Raw genomic sequence first — 16,180 nt, 5'->3', positions numbered from 1 at the left:
TTCCATTTCTTTAACCTCCACTTGAACATTTTCAATGAATCTAAATTTCAAGTGATTTATCCTCTTCAACCCATCAACACTAATTGAGGGAAAACTGTCATTGAGGACTTTTAGTTAATCTATAATGTTAGGATACCCTTACAATTTAAGATAATAATTTATCATTAATATTAATGTGATATCCCATAAAAACAAGGACCAGGACTGTTTGATTTTATTTGAGCAATGTTTCAAATATCATGCATATTTCTATTCTTATTAAATTTGAATCACATGTTAACAGCATATTCTGGCTATCATACAGTCTTCTTACTTGCTAATACCCCATTTTTATGCAAAATACAATCAAAATTAACTTGCTGATAATTTATCTCAGCTCCATAGTTCCTCCACTGTGAACTTGCTCATTTCAAGATGCAGAATTCTAGAATCTTATTTTCCATCTCACTAACTTTAAGAAATTTGAAAGAAAACCTAGGTCATGCTTAAATGCAAATGAATATGTCATTCTCATTAACCACATCAACAAAGCACTCACCAGCAGTTTTTACTGATGATCCGTAGAGCAGATGCATTTCCATTTTGGTGGCATCTCAAATATGGTGAAGCCACATAAAACTGCTGGGACTCATGAGGAAACATTTTGTGAGACCCATGCTATGTGGGGCATATCACATCTGAATCTATAACTTCGTAGCTAGCAATGAAATGAAAATCTGTCCTAGATGATTAATCATTTAAACTACAAATAATTCTGTTAAATGTCTGAAGATTCTAAAAGCATATCTCAAATTGAATGCAGTTTTATGACTCTGATAACAGAGAAATTTATGACGCATTCAAGATCATTTAGCAGAGAATGTTGGAGAGACGGATTAGTCCTTCACATCTTAACACACACTCTTAGATTTTTTTAAAATATTTTTTTTAATTTTTCAATTACAGTTGACAGACAGTATTATGCAGGGAGGGGCAAAAGTGGGTTTACATTTGTTTATATGGAAAATAATACAAGAATTAATAAGTAATAATACAAGAATAAACTGTTTCAAGTACTCACAACTCTAAGCCTACTTTTGCCCCCACCCTGTATTAGTTTCAAGTGTACAACATAGTGATTAGTCATTTATATAACTTATGAAGTGATCATCCATCTGACACCATACATTGTTATTGCAATGTTATTGTCTATATTCCCTACTCTGTATTTTATATTCCTATGACTATTTTTATAACTGGCCATTTGCACATCTTAATCCTTTCCGCTTTTTCACCCATCTCCCAAACCTCTATCCATCTGGCAACCATCAAAATGTTCACTGTATCTGAGTTTTTGTTTCTGTTTTGTTTGTTCATATATTTTGTTTTTTAGATACCACATATATGTGAAAGCATATGTCTGACATTTCACTTAGCATAATGCCCTCAAGGCCCATCCATGTTGTTGCCAATTGCAAGATTTCATTCATGGCTGAATAATATTCCATTGTATATATGTGCCACATTCTTTATCCATTTGTCTGTCAATGGGCACTTAGGTTGACTACTGTAAATAATGCTGCAGTGAATATAAGGATGCATATGTCTTTTTGAATTAATGTTTTGCATTTCTTTGAATAAAACCCAGAAATGGAATTGCTGGGTCTTTCTTTGTCTCTCGTTATAGCTTGTTATTTTCTGTCTGGATGATCTATTCATTGATGTCAATGAGATGTTCAAGTCCGCTAGAATGACTATACTACTGTCAATCTCTTTCTTGATGTTTGTGAATATTTGCTTTATGGGTTTATGTTCTCCTATGTTGGGGGCATAGATGTTTACAATTATTAGTGAGTGTGGAGAAATTGGAACTCTCATACACTGATTGTGGGAATGTGAAATTTGAAAAAATACTTTGAGAAATAGTTTGGTATTTCCTCAAAATATTAAACTATACTTACCATCTGATCTAGAAATGTTATTCCTAGTTATATACCCAATAGGAATGAAAACACGTGTCCACAGAAAATTGTGTATGTGAATGTATAGCAGTAGCATCTATAATAGCCAAAGGTCTAGCCATGTGGGGCTTGTGTAAAGGACACAATCCAAATGTTCATCAACTGATAAAATGCAGTATATCTATATTATGGAATATTATTCAGCAATAAAAGAAATGAAGTACTCATACTTTTTACAACATGAATCTTGAAAACATTATGCCTCATTAAAGAAGCCAGATCTAAAGGACTACATATGATAGATTGCATTTATATAAAGTGTTGTGTTGGTATGTTTTGTTTGGTTTGGTGGTAGTGGGGGTATTGTGGTCAGTGCTAGAATGACCCCTCTCAGGAGAGATTTCCCTAACCACCAATCTAAAGCAATTTCCCATTCCCTTTCTGAACATCACCAAATTTAATATTCTGAATAAAACCAATCAAAATATGATATTGATTTATTTATAATTTATCATCCTAACACTGAATGTTATTCACAGAAGCAAAGGCCTGGCTTTGTTATTCACAGCTGCATCTGTAGGGCCAAGAATGGTGGTAGGCACAAATTTGATCACTTAATAAATATCTGTTTTTTTATATAAGACATTTAGCATAAGACTATGGGAAAATCAAAGATAAAAATATTAAACTACTATTGGTGACCATTTCTTAGTACTTTGAATGCACTATTTTGTTTAATCTTCATTTAAGCCCTGGGAGGTCAGTAGTCTTATTTCTACTTTTAGAGAGGCTAATCGTTCACTTGAGATTTCAGTCCATACCAGAACAGGATTACAGCTCATGTTTTTCTTACCACAAATGATATGCTTTTAATGATTATACAATGCTATAGGTGGCACACAAGCAAGTGCTATTGAGGTTTAGGAGTGTCAGGGAATGCTTCAAGAAGGAAGGATATTAGTAACTGGGTTTTTAGTGAGAGGAAAGATATTCTTCAGGTGGGGATTACATGCCAACTACAAGTATGGGGAGAGGAAAGTGCAGAGCTTATAGAAAGTGATGAGTGATTTGCTTTGATGAACTGGGGTTTCTGATAAAAACAGGGTGAACTTCCTATCGCCACCTCCAGGTTTTTTTACATGAGAATAAAATAAACTATTTATGCAAGCCCCTATTATTCAGGTCTATTTTTGGTCTATACAGCTGAAACAGATCCTAATACAACAGGCCCTAAAGAGTTTCACTCAAGGGAGGCAGAGAAGAAAGTTACTCTAGCAAAAGAAATAGCACTCTAGTGGATTGTTTAATAATTTCACTTATATCCTCATCCTGATCATTTCTGTAAAGCTTTTGGTAATATTCCTTGTGGTCCTCTTTCCTTCCAACAATATCAAGACAGGTAGTTGGTATGGACTCTTCTTGAGTCAAAGTACATGATTAGGATCCCAGATTGACCTCTCATGAGCTGTGTGATTTTGAGCAATTATTTAATGACTTTCAGTTTCCTCATTTGCAAAGTATAAACAGTGATAAAACCACGATTATTAATTAATAAAGCACATAATAGTAAGTATTGGAGCGAAACATGGCTATCACATTCAGAACTGACTTGTTGAGTGTCAGTTGTGCGTTGAGCTCTATATTCAACCTGGGAACACAGAGTTACTCTCTAGAAGTTTACAGTCTAGTGCTCTGAAAGAGAAAATGTGTCTGCATTCTTGGGAATGATTCTCTTTGTAGTTTCATGTCCTGTGAATCACATCATGCCATGCAAGTCTGAGTTACAGAACACTGTTTAGTCATCAGATAAATTATATAATTCAGTGCATCCTCCAGTTCAAAGAGTAGATGCCTTTAGCATGGTTCACAGGAATATCAATGTGATAGTATCATGATATTTTCCCCCCATGAAAAAGGAAAACATACTGACCCTCAATATCTTCAAGTTAAGGATAACTCTGTTTTAGAGAGACCTGAAAATGTGCAATGACAAAATGTGACATCAAAAATGTCTAATCTTACTGAAATTTGTACAAATGCCAAATTAAACTTTATAAACTTTTTTATTTTTTGCACTATGAAAAAAATGACAAAGCAATTTCTACATAGCTCCTAGTGCCTGTTCATATGTTTATACTGAGAGATACTTCCTCTATTGTCCACATGACAGCTCCCACTTCTATTTAGAACTATTGGAGGAAGTTACCAAATCATTATAAAGTTGTGTCAGTTCTTTAGAAATTGAACATATTTCCTATAGAAATAATGTTACACATGTAGCTTACCTAACCCACAATGTGCTTAAGTATAGCAGAAATAATAATACAGACTCTAGCTTTGTACTCCAAGCTCTCTCTGGGGAAATTCATAACAGATTCTAACTTGGGAAGTCAGGAACCATGTCCCATGCTGTAATTCTTTCCAACACTTTCTCTTCTGTCACTTGTGATAATTATTGGAACCTGGTAATGTTGTGTCGTAAATCAGCGAGTGAGACACAAGATGCCTTAATGAGCCAATTGATTAGGAGTCATTTATTGCGTGCGGCCCAGACGGAGGTGTCTCTTCCAAATCTCTGAGCGAAGTCACACAGGAAGTGTCCCGTATTTATAACTTTTGAGCATCTTTGTCTGCAGATTTTACAAAGAGCTCTGTGTGAATTATTGTTACAGACAGTGTGTAATCTTGGATACATAAAGAGCAAACATTTGGCAAAAGAATATGGGAATTATCAGTATTAGTCCATTACCATAGATGGCTAGCTTGCAAGGTCAGACAGTTAAGTTTTTATCTTTTTCTATTATCCAAACTAAAACAATTATTTTATAGAATAAGAGACTATCTAAAAATGACAGTTTACAGGACAAGGGACTATCTAACAATAGCAGAGAATTTCAAACAGCAGTTTTTATAGAAGATGGAGGTTACTATGCTTCAGTAAAGAGGTCCAGCCATGTGGGGCCTGTGTAAAGGACAATAGTGAGAGGGGGAGGAGTCCTTGGAGGTCCTTGATTTTGCATTACATTTCTTATAGGGCCCTAAGAGTGGTCCACAAATTCCCAGTTCTGCTACCCTGACATGTCCCGTCTTCCCCAGAGCTTGTCTCCTCTTCCAGGCCATTGTCATGAAAGACTAAAGTTATTCTCTAGTCTCCAGTGGTTTTCAAAATTTTTAAAACTATGACCCATAGTAATAAAAGCGGTTTACATCATAATTAAATAAATATATACTTACTTTATATAACTGAAACAAAAGTTTTATGGAACAAAATATCATATTATGTGATATGCACATTGACCATTTTTACTCAATTCTATTCTATTAAAAATATTAATCTCACTAAATTGATTTCACATCTGATTTTTAGGTTTCATCCCACCATTTGAAGAACCCTTATTAGAAAGTTAAAACTTTTTAATAATAAAAGTAAAACAAAAAAAAAACAACAACTTGAAACTAAAAAATAAGGGAAAATTCACAAAATTCAACTCCTCTCAAAAATATCACAATACTGGACATTTAATTTACTTTGGCTGTTTAGGTGTTGAAGCTCCTCCCTATATTTGGAACATTCTCCACCACCCAATACTTGGGGAGACAAGGGTCATTTCCTACTACAAAATCTCCACTCTCCAAACATCCTCCTTCTCCAGCTCCTAGATGTGAGGGATGAGTACAACTTTCCAGGCCTTTGGCCTGGAACAAGAATTCACCTGGCAGCATAAGTTACTCTTGGCCACGATCACCATGGTGCAACATTATATTCCGTTTTGTGCCAGGCAGACCAGGGTGCCAGATGCTGCACCCAGTAGCAGTGTCTGCCTCTACATGGTGTTTGGTGGTGTAGTTTAGCCAGCACCCAGCCTCCTTTGATTCTTGCTTTGCCTGTGTCTGATTCTCCAGCCTTTCTGGCAATTCCCTTTTTGTTTCAATCTGCATAGTGTAAGCTATTTTCTCTTGTTTGCAGTCAATCGCAACCAAATTCCCTCTGGTTTATTAAACATTAGGGATTTGTTCTCTGCTTTATGCAAAAGACGATCTTGGCAGTTTCTTACAAAAATGTATTAGAATTCCAGTGAAGAGACGGCTGGGGAACTCTGAGAAGTGGAAGTTTGATTGGGAGGCGGAGAATGTGGCTGGCTCGTGAGACAATAAGGAGAGGAAGAACCCATCTTGGAGTTTGTCAGCTAGCTTCCGCATTATTTCCCTCTTACAGTCTAAAACTCTGGGGGTGGGGTAAAGGAACCAAAAGACCAAGATTCTGTGGGGAGAGAAGGAAAGCAGTCGCCAGCAATGAAGTGGGAGGGAGGCCAGTTGCAGCACTAGGTAATAATGCAAGCCATGATGGTCACCCCTGAGATAGCCTTTGTCAATGAGAGAATGTCCAGCCTAAGAAAAAGTCCTAAGAGTAAATTTGAACCAAACTGATGACAATTGCCAGGAAGCAAAATCTCAATTGATTGAGAAAATGCTCTGGAGAATGACAGTTTTGCAGCTTACTTAATACATTAGAATCAAAGGAGACAGGAAATCCATTGGTGGACTAAGAGGGCAGGAGAGAGCAAAGCTGGGGGAAATCTCTGGGACTGGATGCGAAGTAAAATGGAGAGACACGTACTTCCTTTGCACTGGTGGATCCTGGGTGCTTTATAATTAATATTTACAGCACACAGACATGGTATTCAGGGAACTAGGCAACCATGAGGGGTTCTGTGCTCTGGTGCAGTGGGTGTTCCCCGGAGGGGCTGAGAAAGGAGATTACACTGACATTTCAAAGGTATGTCGTCTTAGATGCAGAAAGACAATAGACAGGTTTAGCTAAGGCAAAGATTGACCTTTGTCAACGAAGCCACAGGTCTAGGACCTGACTCTTCACCATCACTCGCATTTTTTATTAGGAAGTTTTATTTTCAGACCATCCTTTGTGGTCATTTTTGGTTTCTGAGTTTGCAAAACCTCCCCTGCAGGCCTCTCCAAGCTTGTATAGTTTAATATGTGGCCCCTTTTAACATCAGACCTTTCACATGCAAGAGGCCAGTCCTGGATATATGTGAGTAGACATAGTTATATACCCATGAGCAGTCACCTGAATATATATATAATTTTCTTTTTGTCAGTAGACTCTGAGATCCACTTTATTTTTTTCCCCTTGTCAAAGGCTAGATGGCCAGTATAAATTCTGCTGGTTGATTTATTCAGATGGCACCTCATTTTCGGTACAGTTTCTAGTCAAAAGGGTTGGAACAAGGCATACCCAAGTGAAAAGAGGCAGGAGCTAATTCATTAAACTCCACTGTTGCTTTCTCCTTTGGAACATTACTAGTATGTTTTGACATTTCAACCATCCTCATTGCACAAGAGACTTCAGACTAGATGTTTTGTGTACAAAATCTAATGCATATTTGTTGAAAACTTTTAAATTCATACCCAAAACGTCACCAGCCTACCAAGTCTGCACTGGATTAACACACATGTGTAAGTGTGATGACTCTCCTGCCTGTTTCTAAGCTACGTGAACACAATGTGTGGAGTGACAGGAAGGAGGGATTTTGAAATGAGGATAATTTGGGAATGATGGGTAAATTATTTATCTTGATTGTGGTGATGATTTCATAGGTATGTACATATATAAAAACATTAAATTGCATACTTTAAATATGTACATGTAAATATTATATTAATCCTCAATAAAGTTGTTTAAAAATAAGATATTTATACAAGAAACTCTTAGTCACATAAAGAACACTTAAATGAGACTAGTAATATTTTTATTAGATTCTAGAGAGTGAAAGAATATACATACATGCATATATTCACATAAACATGAGCTAATTCTGAGTTATTTACATTGTTGTTTGGGTGGAACAAACTTTCCTCTACCCTCAAGGACCTTCTGCTACTCTGTCTCATGTCTATTTGCTGTCAATACAACAAAATTGCAAACATATCAAATTGCATATATATCAACATATGTGTAACTCCACCTATTGATAAAAATCCACATTATTAACTGGTACATTTCTACCTACATGAGAGAATCAGAGACCCCACACGCAGGAGAAGTTAGAAAGGAAACATCTATAATAATAAAAGCATAATGTGCAAATCGATTGAACAACTGAACAGCAGAACAACCTTCCGGACGACCACACGATGACACCCACTATCACCAGGCCAGCCAAGGCGGGTGTGATGTGATTGGCTGGGGGTCCAGCTATTGCCCATGATTACCCTACAGAAGGAGGCACAGGCCACTGGCCAGCGGGGTAATTGTTCAATTGGGGGGCTCCATGATCGCCCCAAAGAGGGAGGCCCAGGCCATTGACCTGCTGGCTGCTGCGGGTGGGCAGGGTCCCCCTCTATGGAGCGGGATCGATCACATAATCACCCTGCAGAGGGAGGCCCAGGCCACTGGCCCGTGGCACGATCAGTCAATTGGGGCTACACAATCGCCCCAAAGAGGGAGGCCCATGCTACCCTGCGGTGGCGCTGTGGCGGGTGGGTGGGGCCTCCATCTATGGGGGCAATCCATCGAGGAGCCCTGGCCTGGTGGGCAGGGCCTACCTCTTTAGGGTGATCGATTGTGGGGCTCCTGGACTATGAGAGGGCATGGGCCGGGTTGATGAACCACCCCACCCAGTGCACAAAATATGGTCCTAATGTTGAAATAAGACCTCCCTTCTGCACCGGGCCTCTAGTGGGTATATAAGATATTCTGAGGTGCCTTTGGGCTTGAAAAGGTCATTGCAGGGTGATAAGAAGAGCAGACCTTGAGTAAATAGAAATTTGTCTTGCCCTATGGATAGGTCAAAAGATGTTATCTCTGATAATCTCTTATGGCAAAGGCTTCTAGTTCACATTCTTTTAGATATTTCAGGGAGGTGGGATGGGGCAGAAGTTTCTCTTAAGCCTGTGGTTAAAGTTGCCTTGAGCTCAAAACAGTTTGCTACTACAGAGGCACATCTTCAAGTGATGTATTCTGGGACCCCCACATTGTGAAATCTAAGCAAACAAAAAGAACCCATATACTACTGTGAATGCCTCTGTAGTAGTGGTTTCTGCATATGCAGGTTGTTGAATCTCTATTTCTTGTTCAGTGAACAAGCATGCAGTCTAAGTTCTTCAAAACTAAGCCTGCATAGAAGCCAAACAGTTCATGAGAGCACATTAGAAAATAACCTAAAAGCAGAAGGGGGTCCGCTGAAGCAATGGTATAGTAAATGGATGAGTTCGCCTTAGCCTAGTGATTTAAATAAATCATAATTCCTGCCCTAGCCGGTTTGTCTCAGTGGATATAGCATCAGCCTGTAGATTAAAGGGTCTTGGGTTCAATTCTGGTCAAGGGCACATGCCCGGGTTGCAGGCTCAATCCCCAGTAGAGGGTGTGCAAGAGGCAGCCAATCAATGATTCTCTCTCATCATTGATGTTTCTCTCTCTCTCACCCTCTCCCTTCCTCTCTGAAATCAATTTAAAAATATATTAAAAATAAATAAAATAAATCATAATTTCTAGCAATAACATGTAAAGATAATTTATGTATTTTAATCCTTTTATTCTAGTTTCTAAAATCTGTTAAACCCATCTTATAACCTTCAAATGCATTTTCAAATGATTAAGAAGCTTTAAGGGGGAAAAATACTCATTAAGACTTGTCAATCCCTTTCTTATTCTAGTTCCATAATGAATCTCCAGTAATTTGTAGGTTTACTCCACCTTTCTCCTAATGCAGCGTGAAAAAGTAGACCAAGCATTGTGCCTGGGAAGAAAAAATATCACACTATTTGGAAAGTTCCCATTTTGCTAAATGAGGTAGGTACTGCCTCCTCCTACATCTTCCCTTGCTGTACCATCTACTCTTGACCCTGTGCGGACCTTCAGGTTTTATATTCAGTGGGGGAATGAAAGGACTCTTAGCCCACATGCATGAGAAATGTCACTACTGGGACACTGAAACTTTGTAGATTGAAACAAACTCTGTAACTCAATGTCTCCCTGCTTCTGCAGTTGGGTCTGCCCCTTCCCTGCCTTCTAGTAGCAGCCATGCTGAATTGATTATTTACACATATTCCAGTATTTGTCTGATGGCCTCTGGAAGGTACAAGGGCAAGCCTGAGATGTTGGTACCAATAGAATAAGATGAAAAACACAAACAAAAACTGTAAAATGTTAAACAAATTATCAATAATTCAGCAAATTCTCCTTTAATTAATTACATTTTGGTGAATTTGTCACTCATCATATTGACCTTTGACACATGGCTAATGTAAGGATCAGTCAAGCATGTGAGTCAGTAGGGGGTGGCCAGCTGCAGCAGTTGAAAGCCTGAGATATGCCAACCTGGGACTGTTAGAGCCGGCACCACTTCTAGTGGGCAAACACAGAGTGGGTCCCAGCAGTGATAGTTTCTCCCATGTGGACTGAGGGGTCCTTCCAGTATCAGGTAGTGTTACTCACTGATCTCCCAGTAGGTGCTTTTTGCTAAAATAGGGCAGGCTGAGTCCCTTGGTGTTTTGTTGATTAAACAGTATCCTTGAAATGGGCCTAGATCTCTCCCATTCCACTTGAATCTACAACCAACCATTGTGGTTATGTGAATACGTGCTTATCATGCCATATAACCTAATCTTTTACTCTTGGTACTCAGGATGGTAAAGAGAGAGTTGCAACCAGGCAGCATCCTACGGGCAAATAATAGGAGGAAATGGTGGAGGCCAGGGTTCAAGTCTTCAAAGAAGGGGGGGAAAGCATCAGACAGACATTATCCTGGGGTTTTAGCTTGGTCCCTGAGCATTAGCCAAGGAACCTCTCTTTTATTTATTGGAAGATTCAAGTAGGATGATTGTGGAAAGGTGAGAGCTGTATAACTTGCTCCTCACGGCTCCCTAAGATATATGCCCCTGGAGAATGTAGTCCTTATTGGCTATGGTTTTCTATCTGATTTACCAACCTTGACCCTTTTTTTAAAAAATCCTCAGCAATCCCAAACTTGCATGATGTGTCAAGAAATGAGACACACAAGAAATAAGACTCAATCTTAGGCCTCATAAGACATGTACAAGTAGGGGCCCATGGAACAATTCCCTGCCATATTCGGAATATTGTTAATGCCTAATAAAAATTATCAGTTTATTTGATTTATCTCACTGACGATCAGATGACCTGTTTCCATGTAGGTGACTTATAAAATAGAAATGAAGCTACCCTGAGGACTCAGATTCAGTGATAAAACTTTACATAAAGATCTTTTCCAAATAGTACATTTCACCAACACTGAGGATGGGTATGTTAACGTAAAAAAAAAAACCATTGAAACCTGTAAAGAATTTTTGGTGAGTTTATTTGAGCCAAACTGTCGACATATGCCGGGAAGCAGAACCTCAACGAATTGAGATAGTGCTCCGAAAAATGGCGGGGTTACAATTGTATTTATACATTTGCAATCAAAGAAGGGACATAGGTGAGTTACATGAAATTCGTTAGTGATAGATTAAGGAGGAGGGATAAAGCAAAGCGGGGAAACCCCTGGGATTGGATAAAAAGTAAAATGATGGACACATACTTAGGTGGGTGCAGGAACAATTAACATGATGATAAAGGAATTTGTGGTATCTGTCCTAGGACCCAGCACACCTGGTTGTGCCCCAGGAGCTCCAGATACAGAGAAGTCACAAGTTACATTACAAGGGTTATGTTATCATAGATGCAAAAAGACAGAGAGGCTCAGTTAAGGTACAGGTTGACCTTGTCAGTGAAGATAGTGGCCTAGGACATAACTGCCCACCATAACTGCTTTTAGTTAAAGTTTAATTTCAGACCATCCTTTGTGGTTACTTTAGCTCTCTGAGTCTGCAAGACTGATATGCAGGCCTCTCCTGAGCTTGTCAGGTCAGCGTGTGGCCCCTTTCGTCCACAGGTAAGTTTCATAAACAGAAGTATCTGGAGATAAGAAAGTTGTTTTTAAGACCATAAATAAAATATATGTGTAAAATGTCTTCTTGTCAGGAGCCTGATCAGCATCAATTTCTAGACATAGTTTTTTAGTATGTGGCAAAAATGATAGTTAAATATTTAATTTGTTTGAGAATTGTTCCCAAGACTATTATTATAGGATCACTTATTGGTACTATAAAATTTTTATATTTCAAGAAGTGTTTGATGTGTCTAAGACATGTAGTAATGTTAACACCTCCCTACCCTCTAACAGCAGCCCTCATCTTTAATGTTGAGTTTGCTTCATGAGTCCTTGTGAGGAATAATATTCTGGCTAATGATTGCTCATTAATGCAAACAGATTGTAGGAGGAGTAAGCTTCCCATCAAAAACCAAGCTAAGATCAGAGACTAAAATAGTGATTAAAACCTGAACACAACTCTGTTCCTGGACAGAACTGTAAAGTAGATGAGTCTTACATTGAGCATCTGACCCTCATTCTTAGAGCTATTTACTCCCTCACAGATCTATTCCACCCTTATCCCCTTCCTTAAATGCCAGCTGTGGTCTAGGTACTCATGGCTTCTTGGCCCATTACACACTCTTGTCATCATACATTGGTGCCAACATAGCATCATTTAGGTCCTTTCTGAATATTTTCCTTCTCACTCAAACCTCCCATAATCCAAAACGTGACTGCTGTAGAATTTCAGCAGAATTTGTCTGCACACAAGTAATGTGTTTGCATAGTCAGAATTCTCAAGTTACAGTGGTAAAATCCTATGGGCATAAGACAAGTCAGGATCTAGCATATGACACAGTTTGTTCAGTCTTACTTTGATCTACTCACTGAACAGTTAATCTTCAACAGAACTGAGGGTACAGAGGGGATTGGGACTGTGTTCGAGAGAAACCTCAAATCAGAAGTGGGAAAAGGGTAGATAAGAGCATATTTAGAGGGAAAGTAAAAGAAAATTTTTCTTTTTGCGTTGATCTTCATGGTCACAATATTTTCAAAGAACACTAAAAACACAAAATTTCTTTATTTTCTGAAAAGGACCCTAAGAACCACCGCATTGTCCCTGATCAAAAGTAATGTTAACGGATGTCTAGACTATTTGCATATTGTTACTTCTCCTTATTTTAGTTAAATGATAAATCTACTCATTTGTTACTAGCTTATGGTCTATCCCCCATTTTGCAATAATTTAAAATAATTAATAATTATATCTATTTACTCAGTTATGTTTGGCACTATTTGAAAGTGAATACAAAATTTCTGGAAAAAATAGGCACAGATGCATGGGTTGATTCAGGAATGCACACAATGCACACATCCTGGTGAGAAAAGAGGGTTGGAGTAGTAGGGCCTTTGCCAAGGATATAGTGAAGTATGGTGGCAATCATCTCAGGTAGAAACTATCGTTTAACTTTAACCCTGCTGTTTGGCTTCTGTACTTATTTGCTTTGTTTAACAATAGAAAAGTTATTTTGATTTTCTGAATTATATAAATCACCCCATTCGATTAAATACCCTTTTGATTGTAATGTGAAATCCCATTGGTTGTGGTCATACTGGTCTTAGAAAGCACATTTTCCTTTACCTGGGAAGGACAGCACAATTATCCCAAGGTCAGGGGGCTCCAGTTAACATGTCCCTGTTGACTCAGTGTTCCGAAGACCTAAAAACTGTGAATGAGATAACATGCTTAAGTCTGCTTCTGTAAAATGTTTTTTTGCAAACCACTAACTCATTTTTTTGGTTGATTTTTCTTTGTTAAATGGCATTGGAATATATAAAATAAATATCAAAAATATAAGTCTTTGTTTTACTATGGTTGCAAATATCAAAAAATTTCTATATGTGACACGGCACCAGAGTTAAGTTAGGGTTTTTCAAAATGCTGACACGCCGAACTCAAAAGGTTCGCCATCACCGGCCTATATAAATCTGGTGTTAGGGCTGGGGGGTGCACTATGAGATCTGGGAGAGCGAAATGCCCCCGCATAGTCCCGTATTTGCAATAAATGTGACTCTTTAATTCGACTTCTTGAGGCGCCCTTGTGTGATTCTCGGGGTACATTACAACAGTTGTTCTTGCTAAATATAAATTTTGGCAACATATGCTTGTCGTTTCCCCAGTAAGCCCCAGTAAGTCAGATTGTCTCACATTTACAGTGCCAAATATATATTTCGACTCACATTAGTAATTGATGAAAATTTAGTTCCATGCCCTGGGGTGATGTTGGCAGGACCATGATAAGAAAAGTAAGTGCAATGCAATGAGTTTTTTATGAAATTAATTTTATTTTGAAATATGGTCCTTTATTATAATGTTATGCCCTTCCTTCTTTTTAATGTTGAAATAAGACCTCCCTTTATGAAACAGTGGTGACAATAGATAGTAATTGTTTTAATGTGTGCTTACTGTTTCTAATTTAACAAAATAAAAAGATGGAAATCGTGTTTCTTTACTCATTTTCTTCCACTAGAGGAGGACAGATTTGTATTGTAAAGCTAATGTCTGAGACCAGCTGTTCCATATTCCATTTTCTGCTTCAGATGTTTTCTAGAAGGTGACTGAAGCCACTGTCAGCAGCTAGAATGCCACTAGGTGTTAGACTGGACCTTGGTTTATTGACCCAGGTGCTTGAGTTCTGTCTAGGAAAGAATTCAGAGCCAACACTCGAACTATAAGAGAAAGTTTATTTAGAAAGTCAGAGGTAGAAGAAGTGAGTGAAGAAGAAATAGATTCAGGAAACAAATTACAGAGGCAAAAGAAGGGTCCTTGGAGCTTAGGAGAGAGGAAGGTAAAGGCCTTAGGAGGGAAGAGGAGAGGCAGGGGAAAGGCATGGGCATGCTCCACAGAGAGCACGAACTGGGTCCTCAGCCCGAAGGGCTTTTAAGGGTGGGGTTTTAGGGGGCATTCCAGGAGATGGTCTCAATGGATCTCAGCTTCCCAGGTGTATCCTTTCAGTATCGTGGTCTTCACTGATTGGGGTCATTAGTTACCACAGCTGGTCCTGAGGTCATCTCTGGCATCACTTGTCTGATTTTGCTGCTTATCTGGGCCTAGAGCTGAAACACATCTGAGGCCTAGATGTATTTGATGCGGGTTAGAACCTCATTGTCTGGGAAGCTTAATGCTTAAGGGCTATTCTCTGGTCCCTTTGTTCCCCCTCTAGGCGGGTCTACTACATGACTAGGAACATGCCTAGAAAAGAAAGGTCAGGAGAGGGTCAGACCCGCATGACTAGCAATATGCCAGGGGAAGAAAACAAAGTCCTTGTTTTCCTAGTTTTGCCAGTTGCTAAGCACCTGGGGCTTTCTTCCTGGTGACCTTCTACACCTGGCGGATGGTTCTTGCCACAAGACTAGACCTAGGAGTGAAAAGGAGAGAATTTCAAATGTGCTTTTTAAGCTGTAACTGATTTTCCCAATTGTGAACTACTTGATACTATCACTTTTCTTTTAACTGAAAAGATCTTTCTGAATTGCAAATTTAGAAAGTGTTTTCTTCATCTACACAAAAGGGTTTGAAGAGTGTCTTGGGGGCTCTTTGCTGTGACTGCAAGTAATGATCTTTCAGACATCTGCCTTTGGAGTTACCAGCTTTTTCTTTATTAGAAAATCTGAGGTTAGCAGCTGGAACCCAGTTGCAAAACCTAAGACAGAAGAAGCAGAAGCCGAGAATGTGAGACAGTGCTCAATCATCTCAATACGCACAATTAACCGTTCGTACACCCTTCTTAAATGCAGAGAGCTGGGATGAGAGTCTGCAAGGAACACAATGTGTAATTAAATGCTCCTGTTTTTTTTGTCTTCGGTAAAATTTCATCAGTGTATAACATTTTGCTGTTATTCTTTGCAATTACCCGTTCCCTCTCCACCTCCTTCTCCCCCTTTTAGAATCCTTAAAGTCTGAGATTTTTTTTTTTAAAATACACTTTATTGATTTTTACAGAGAGGAAGAGAGAGTGATAGAGAGAAACATCGATGAGAGAGAAACATCGATCAGCTGCCTCCTGCACACCCCCCACTGGGGATGTGCCTGCAACCAAGGTACATGCCCTTGACCTGAATCGAACCTGAGACCTTTCGGTCCGCAGGCCAACGCTCTATCCACTGAGCCAAACCGGTTAGGACTGAGAATTTTTTTAATGATCTAACTTTCGTTACCGTAAAAACCATTGAAAACTGTAAAGAATTTTTTGTGAGTTTATTTGAGCCAAACTGTCAACATATGCCGGGAAGCAGAACCTCAACGAATTGGGATAATGCTCGGAAGAATGGTGGGGTTACATTTGC

This window comes from Myotis davidii, unplaced genomic scaffold (assembly GCF_000327345.1).
Source record: "Myotis davidii unplaced genomic scaffold, ASM32734v1 scaffold159, whole genome shotgun sequence".
In the NCBI taxonomy this organism is placed as follows: domain Eukaryota; kingdom Metazoa; phylum Chordata; class Mammalia; order Chiroptera; family Vespertilionidae; genus Myotis; species Myotis davidii.
This window is presented reverse-complemented; position numbering follows the sequence as displayed.